A 6,000-nucleotide genomic window follows, 5' to 3' on the forward strand; every position below is an offset into this window, starting at 1 on the left:
TTGACAGGGAGGCGCTTATGCTGCTGAGCTATCTCCTTGGCCCTAGGTAGGCAAGGTGTGACAGAAAGCCTTGCTAGGTGGGCACTTATACACCCTGGTATCCATGTTCCCTGAGCTGGGCAGAATTGACAGTCACTTTTGTGTTCCCACAGGACGCTGCTATGTCTTTGGGGACCGCCTTACCTGTAGCTCCCTGGATGCCATTGAGTAAATCTGTCCTGGCTTGGCATTCAGAGTTCCATTTTCAGCCCTGAACAGTGACTGATCTCCTCTGCTTTCTCTTTCTGGTCTTCTACGCTCCTGCCTTGGGTAGTACCCAAGGCTACCAGGGCAGACTCTGTCCCTCACTCTGTGTTCCTTTTCTGTCGATGCCTGAATCACAAATCTCCCACCAGCCCACCATGCCCCAAGCCAAAGGATACAAACACTCATTCATTTCCAGTGGGCTCCTTGGGCATCCCAGCTAGGGTACCAAAGAAGGGAACAGGGCCTGGGATTCCTGGCTATTACTTCCCCAGGCTGCGCAAGAGGTTGTAGACTCTGAGAGAGGGAACATGGAGAAGGAAGAACCAGAAAAGTCTTCAGGAAAAGTTGTTTGCATTTTTCTTCTCTCCTCCCTATCCCCAGGCACAGGTGGGGAGCAAGTGGTCCTCTCACTGTATGTGAGGGTGGGAGGAGCTTCAAGGAGACCACCCTGGAAGGTGGAAGTAGTTGGCACCTGTTGTCTAGAGGCCTTGACTGAAACCACATCTCACATCCCAGGCAATGTCAGGGCACTCAAATGCTTATTTGTGTGGATGTGGTACACCTGGTTAAACTTAAAAATATGCTTTTAGGTCATTCTAGCACTTGTGGTAAGTTCAGACCTCAACGTGACTCATTAAAAAAAAAAAAAAAAAAAATGTGACCTTAATCTAAAACAACTTTATTTAAAAATACACACATTTTGCAGCCTGCAACTTAATTATGTCAACCAAGTGCTCCAAAAATGCTACATATCAAAGCAAAAAGGAAGATAGGACTATCTCACAGCCTGTGGACATGAAATATTGAGTGGTACTAAGTGTAATGTTTGAGCAAAAACTAGCTCAGCTCCACGATCCTCCTATGACCTTGGACAGCTCGGCAAAATTCCCTAAGCCTGGGCTGGCCAAATAGCTCAGCAGACTAAAGCGCCTGCTAATTCAGGCATAGGGACTGGGGTTCATCCCAGGCATGCCATGCCAGCCCCGGCCCCAAGACGCGATGAGAGAGTGTCTGAGACGGGGCGTGGTGGCACTCACCTGTAATCCCAGTGCTGGGGAAGCTGAAAACAAGGATCACTATGAGTCCAGTCTGTGTAGTGAGACTCAGTAGTTCTTGCTACTTAGCTCGGACTCATAGTGATCCTCCTATTTTCAGCCTCACCAGCGCTGGGATTACAGGCATGTGCCACCATGTCTCGTCTCAGTGGCTGGCTCAGTGCACCTGGGAATGGGGCTGTCGCAGCATGCAGTACTAAAATACATTTTAAAAAAATTCCCTAAGCCTTGATTTTCTACTCTAAAAAACTGCACATAATCATACTTTTCTGATAGGATTACGGTGATAATTAAATAAGATCACATGCATACAGTGTATAGCAGAGTGGGAATTCAGTGAATGATGGTTGTTGACATTGCAGTGGACTCTAAACTTCTAAAACTTTCCAGGAAAATCTTGACCTGCTGGTGCACCTGTAGTCTCAACCTGTCAAGGGGCTGAGGCAGGAGGCTGGTTGGGCTCAACCAAGTTCAAGGCCAATGGGGGCAACATGGTAGGACTTTGTCCCAAAGAAAAGCAAAGAAATGGCTGGTGAGACAGCTCAGTGGACTAAGTGCCTGCATAGGCAAAAGCAGGGACAGGGGTACGATTCAGGGCACCACATGCTGTGCCAGCCCCACCCCCAGGCATGCTGAGCTGGCCACTGAGACCAGGTGTGGTGGTGCATGCCTGTAATCCCAGGGCTAGGGAGGCTGAAAACAGGAGTATCACTGTGAGCCTGAACTTCAGAGTGAATCCCTGTATCAAATACATAAAGAAAAAAGAAGGAAAAGAAAACCTGTACCAAATATATAAATGAAAAAGAAAGAAAAGAAAAAAGAAGCCAGAACTTGATGGCACATGTCTGCAGCCCCAGCACTTTAGGAGGCTGAGGCAGGATTGTAAGCCTAGGGAACTCAATGATTCAGCAAGACCTCATCTCAAAATAAAAAATAGAAAAAAAGCTGGGAATGTAGTTTAATGCAAAGAACTGAGTTCAATCCCTAGTACCGGGGTGGGTGTGGGGGAGGAGAAAAATAAGAACAAGAAAGCTTTCCAAGAAGAGCAAAGGGACCTAGCCCACCTCATGGAGCAGGCCACAACACTGCTGGCCAGAGTCTTTGGGGGGGACAAGCAGGAGGGTCTGAAGCTCCTTCAGGGCTGTGATGGTCAGGGGATGGGGAGCTGTGGAGAACAGGTCATGGTTGCCTTGGAAAGCCTGGCCTCTTGCTTTTAAATGACTATTCTTCTGGTCTCTGGTAAGTTTCAGGACTTAACGCTCCTCAGGCTAACTCCTCCAGCTACAGTGACCCCTCCACACTGCTGTGCTCTGCCACCCAGCCCCACACCTGTCTCTCAGCAGCAGGGGGAAAGGGGAAGCCACCCATCCGAGATGAACCCACGCTTTACCAAGAGGCAGACATGAAGGCATAGGTCCTACACCCCTCCTCATTTTCCTATCTCCACTGCAAAGCTAGGCCAGGCCTGAAAATGGTTTCTCTATGTCTCGAAATGGAAGGCAGACCCAAGAGCAGTGTGTGTGCCAGCCACGGCTCTAGGGATCACACATTTGAACTGAACCAGATACCAGCCTCCAATTCACAGCAGAGGGCCCTTGGCAGTCAGCAACATCAAAGCCCCAGGGGGAGAACTTGCTGGAAAGAGGGAGAGCTAATCCCTGGTGTCAAACACATTAGGAAAGAAGTTTCTGATGAGAGAAAGTCATTTTCTAAAGCTCCCTGGGAATCTTTGAAACCACGCAGTTTCCAGAGTAACCCAGAGGAGCAATTCTGGGCCACCTTGTCTTCTTAGGCGTCCTCACCCCCCTCCCAGGTTCAGGGCTATCTGTGCCCCTTGCATTACCCAGAATGAATAGCTCATGGGAGGAGCTCTGTAGAGCTCACTTGGGGGCAGCTTGCAAACCGGTATTTTTCCCCACTGGCAATATAAGATCTAAACTACCACTTGAGAGATCTAATTACTGTCTGCAGCCTCCCTAGAAATCACTATTGGTTGAAGTCTTTGTGGATGTGGTAAGCATTACCATATGTCAGGTTCTTAATGAGGTACAAAATGATGGTCTGAAACACACACACCAAAAAAGCCTTTCTCTTTTTAGTTCTCCAACATGTAGTAACATGCCACATAGATCAATGACACAGGCACATAGCCGCCACCAGACACACACGTGAGCTCTTCAGTCTACCTGCACAGCCCGTGAGGAAGCATCTTCGCTGTAGGATTTTTTTTAAAACTCTTTTGATCTCAACAGTGATCTCAAAGAAAGGAATAAATCCATGAGTAGTTCATGCCCTAGTCATCTAAAACATACAAATGATATTTATGGGTAGTTCCTAGCTTGGAATGTCAGGAAGCATAACGTTCTCATAAATACATAGAAGAACAAAGCTGTTTGCAAATCAGAGTATTTCAGTCTGGGCCATTGGTGTGTGGGGCTGGGTGATTCCGAGGAGCTGGCCTGGGCTGTAGGGTGTCTGACGGTCTCCCCCCGCCTCTTCGCACTAAGTGCCAGCAGTGTTGCTCCTGCCCAAGTGGTGACAAACCAAAGTGTCTTCAAAACTCTGAAATGTCCCCTGGCTGTGAGCTACTGCCATAACATGTGAGGAAACTCCACAGTGACTTTGGGACAGCACGGTTTCCAGGCCTCCCGCTGCCTTGTGTTGCTCCCTGTGCAGGCCAGGCACTCCTACTGGCTGCCCTTCTCAGAGCTTCCTGGAGCCGGCTTCAGAGCTCCACGCAGCCTTTCCCCGGCTCACCCACCTTTGATGTTTCCAAAACAAAACCCACACACATCCTTTGTTTTGATTTCACTATTCATTATTTCAGGGAACTGGGCCATAACTGATACAAACACGGAAAGGGTCTTAATCAAACTGCAAAAAATAGAAACAAACTCTAACTGGCTCCAGTGAAAGGGTCCCGAAATAGCTACGTCATATCCCAGAGATCGAGTCCAGCTGGAGCTCCTGCCCCTGGAAACAGGTCCTGGGAAGCGTTCAGGAATTCTGGCATCGCCCTCCCTGCTGCTCCCGGGACCTGCATGCAGCCTCCTCCTGTCTCTGTCCTCATCCTGTACATCGTATTCAGGGACTCACAGGACCCGAGGCTCAGCACTCTTGTTCCAAGGCTTCCTGAAGTGCCAGGAGAGATCCCAGGTGGCCTGGTCCGCACCAGAGTCTAAGCTTTGGGCCAGCTGATGCACCTGTACTTCAGCAAGTGTTCTCCACATCTGGCTGTGTGCTAGCTGTTCATTTGAGGACTCTTGTGAGATTGAAGCTGTACTGTAACCTGGTTTTGAAAAGTGAGACATACTATACAAGTAAGAATGGAACTTTTAGGGCCAGCGAGATAGCTCAGCGGACTAAGCGCTTGCTTATGTAAGAGCAGGGGCCAGGGTTTGATCCCTGGCATTGCACGCCACTCTGGCCCCGCCCCTGGGAGCACTGAGTAGGAGTTGGAGTCTGGGCATGGTGCTGCACGCCTGTAATCCCAGCAGTAGGGCGGCACAGGTCAGGAGGATCAATATGAGTCCGAGCTGCGTAGTGAGACCCTGCACAAAATTAAGAAAGAATGGAACTTTTATTTTATAATGAAATACTATGATTTGAAAGGGATAGTAACACTCATGGAAGAAGTTTGGTGTAGTAGAAGCCAGGCATGATGATGCATGCCTGTAATTCTAGCACTCAGGAGGCTGAGGCGAGAGGATCACTGTAAATCTGAGCCTGAGTTCAAGGCACACCTTAACTAAATAGTGAGACCTTGTCTCAAAAAGACAGGAAAAAAAAAAAAAAAGACCAACAAAAACCAACCACAAACCTGGATGTGGAGGTACACACCTGTAATCCCAGCACTCTAGAGGCTGAGGTAGGAGGGTCACAGTGAGTGTGAGGCCAGCCTTGACTACCTAAGCAAATCCCAAGGCAGCCTGCACTACCTAGCAAGGCCCTGTATCAAAATAAGTAAATAAATAAATATTTAATAATAAATAAAACAATCACAAAGCTAGGTATGGTAGCGTACATCTGTAATCCCAGCTACAGAGGAGGATGAGGAAGAAGGATGGTAAATTCCAGCCCAAAGTCAGCAATTTAGCAAGACCCTGTGTCAAAATTTTGAAAAAACAAGACAAAAAAGAACAAAAGAAGAAGAGAGGCTGGGCATGCTGTTGGCGCAGAGCACTTGCCCAGCCTGTGTGAGGCCATGGTCTGGTCTCCAGTACCAGAGAGCAAAGCAAGGGAATGGACCAACAGGAAGAGAGAGCCCTCGAATCGAATCAGAAACGTGCTCCACGGAGTACAGAAAAAGAGGGGAACTTCCCTTGGATATATATTTGGTTCAATTTCGTGAACTATTACCTTTCGTGAACTATTTTAAACGTGGAAATAAATAAACATGAAGGGCACACCACTCGGCAAGCCAGAGCTGTATCTGAAATCCTTGCATTCTCTATATTTCCAGCAGTATAACTGAGGAAGTGTACGTCACATTACTTGTTAACTGATGGCTTGCTTCTTATCATACTTTTTGCTTAGTATCAGGCTGTCACTTTTCAAAATTAACCATGTTTTGGGCTGTGGATGTACCTCGGCATCGCAACATCTGCCTGGCAAGCACAAGGGCCTGAGTTCGATTCCCAGTACAAAAAAAAAAAAAGCTTGACATGTTTTAATAGGCATGTTTTCTGAATATTTGAAA

General features: G+C 47.8%; 1 protein-coding gene across 2 annotated transcripts in view; it reads left to right on the forward strand.

Annotated features, from left to right (window-relative positions):
• Vit (vitrin) overlaps positions 1–6,000 on the forward strand; it is a 150,400-nt gene that overhangs the window by 6,331 nt on the left and 138,069 nt on the right. The gene's annotated exons all lie outside the window — the stretch shown is intronic.

This window comes from Octodon degus, unplaced genomic scaffold, assembly GCF_000260255.1.
Source record: "Octodon degus isolate 3935 unplaced genomic scaffold, OctDeg1.0 scaffold00020, whole genome shotgun sequence".
NCBI classification, from domain to species: Eukaryota; Metazoa; Chordata; class Mammalia; order Rodentia; family Octodontidae; genus Octodon; species Octodon degus.